Source organism: Drosophila takahashii, chromosome 2L (assembly GCF_030179915.1).
Source record: "Drosophila takahashii strain IR98-3 E-12201 chromosome 2L, DtakHiC1v2, whole genome shotgun sequence".
Classification (NCBI taxonomy): domain Eukaryota; kingdom Metazoa; phylum Arthropoda; class Insecta; order Diptera; family Drosophilidae; genus Drosophila; species Drosophila takahashii.
In genome coordinates, this window is record NC_091678.1 from 34,031,810 (window position 1) to 34,034,075 (window position 2,266).

Genomic DNA, 2,266 nt, shown 5'->3' on the forward strand with positions numbered 1-2,266 from the left:
CTTTCTTCCACAGTGCATACAAAGGGGCATTTGCAAAATTTGAGGTTATGATCTAAAAAACTAAATTTCTCCAAGAATCGAAAAAAGTGAATTTTCTGACTATATTCATTTTAAAGAGAATTTTTTACTCTTTAATTCCCAAAGGTTTGATGGATGGACTCCGCTGGACTCGCTTTATATCTCTTTTTAAAAATTGGTTTTCTTTAAAAATATTCGTGTTAGACCGGTCACAAAAATAATCGATTACAAGAAAACCACGATTAATTTAGATTGTACCATCCATTGAATTAATTCCAAAAACTCCACTTAAATTGCTTTAAGACTCTTATTTTTAGCATTTAAATAGTCTCAGCATTGCGTCAAATTTCTGAGGCGTAAAAATGCAACATACAGCAGCTGATCTATTGAAATTCCTGAAACGTAGCATTGAAGATTGGTCTTCTGTTAAAGTATTTTAGAATACACATTTTTAGTTTAACGACTTTAAAAAAATGGGTTTTGGCCAAAATAAGTGGTAAAATTCCCCATAGTCCCACCGGGAAAATTCCTCTGGAAAATAACATATTTTCAAGAGGTTTCTCCATAGAAGCGGAAGGGACTAAACCTCATTCACCCCTTACATTTCTTCCATCTCTGGTTTCAAAATACACGGGGCTGACACAAAAAGTAAGGGGGAAATGAGGTTTCTATCTGGATCTCTGGCAGAAGAATGCAGGACAAAATCCACTGGTTTTTCGACTTCCCGCATTATAGATTTTCCACACGTACCCAGTTATGGTTTTCCTCCACTTGCAATATCTGTTTTTCTACACCCTCCCAGTTTTGGTTTTTCCAGACCCTCGCAGTTTTGGTTTTGCACTGCTTTGCAGTATCTGATTTTCCACAATACAAATCATGTTTTTTGTAATATTTGTTTGTGTATTTATTAATAATATTTACAATCGAAGCATTGGAATTAAGAATGTTTAATGCCTGAAGCATTCCCGGGTTTTGCTTGGCCGAATGCAGTTCTTAGGTATCCATGTCTTGTCTGTCTTCTGAAAATATCAAAAATAATTACGATATGAATGTAAGACTAGGAATAATAATAAGAGTAATTACCATTATTAGGTCTCCGCACAAAATTAAAGGATCTCTCCAGAAATTATGCCAGGTTTGCCATGGCTGATCATTTACCCTTCGTTCAGTTGTTTTATGTCGTGTATCTATATCAAAAACTATGAGAAGAAAAAATAAAATATGACAAACGCAGGCGCAACACTTTTGGTCCCAAGAAGTCTCAGTCGGCCTGGCTGAAATAAATGTAATATTTTGATTAAGTTAAACAACTAAGTTAGTACTAAAGTACTATTTATACAACCATTTAATGAACACCTCACACCATTTACCAATGGTAAAGGTTAAAAACATTTCAAGTGTCACTGAAATGCAGAATTTGTGTTGAAGATAGCATCCGGAGGCGTATATTTACTAATGGCAAAAATATCTGTGATACTAACCTTTGTAACGCTGAAATAAAGGTTATAAAAAGACAAAATTCATTTTATCACTCACCTTTTTATTGTTTTTTAAATAAAAATTAACTAATTTCACTTTTTTTTCACTTTTTCCAAAAAATTTAAAAATGATGTGACCCTGCATTATATTCTTGATAATACCGTACAAAATGCAGATAAATGTGGATTAAATTTCGTTGTAAAGTTGGGTCACACTTTGGCGCCGAATAAATATTTAAACAATACTTTTCAGGGACCGTAATCATTAAAGGTTACGTATATTATAGGTATATTAGGCATTTTTCGTGTTATTAATACCACCAACACGAATTTTTATATTTTAACAACACTTAAAAATGGCTTAGGCCACGATCTGACGATCAAATTATTTTATTTCACAGAAAATGTTTAAAAATGTAAAAAACAAGAATAGTTTTCTTTGTAATTTAATGTAATTCCTTGATAAATGAGTCAAAATCTGCCAAGTGGGCCACCCCTGTTCCGAAGGTCCGATTTTCATCGAACTTTTTTACTTTTCCGGTTCACAACGAAAATATAAGAACTTCATTTGAACGGTTTTGCGAAATTTTGAGTTTTACCGGAGTTATAGGGGTCAAAACATGGCATTTTTGACACTTTTTCGAAAAAGTTGCACTCAGTCATTAATTCATAACTTCGGAACGGTAAGAGATATCTTTATGATGTTTTCACTAATCGCTCAAGAATTATTATGGCTTTCCATAAAAAAATGTAAAAAAAAATTAAAATTT

General features: G+C 32.7%; 1 long non-coding RNA gene across 2 annotated transcripts; it reads right to left on the bottom strand.

Annotated features, from left to right (window-relative positions):
* Positions 1-920: 920 nt before the first annotated feature.
* LOC138912052 (uncharacterized) lies at positions 921-1,631 on the bottom strand. 2 transcript variants are annotated; one of them, XR_011417701.1, is made up of 3 exons: positions 1,555-1,631; positions 1,102-1,292; positions 921-1,037 (listed from the first exon to the last, which is right to left on the bottom strand). It is a non-coding gene; the product is annotated as an uncharacterized lncRNA (long non-coding RNA). The 2 variants fall into 2 exon arrangements; XR_011417700.1 differs by lacking the exon at positions 1,555-1,631 and adding an exon at positions 1,361-1,454.
* Between the last annotated feature and the right edge of the window lie 635 nt (positions 1,632-2,266).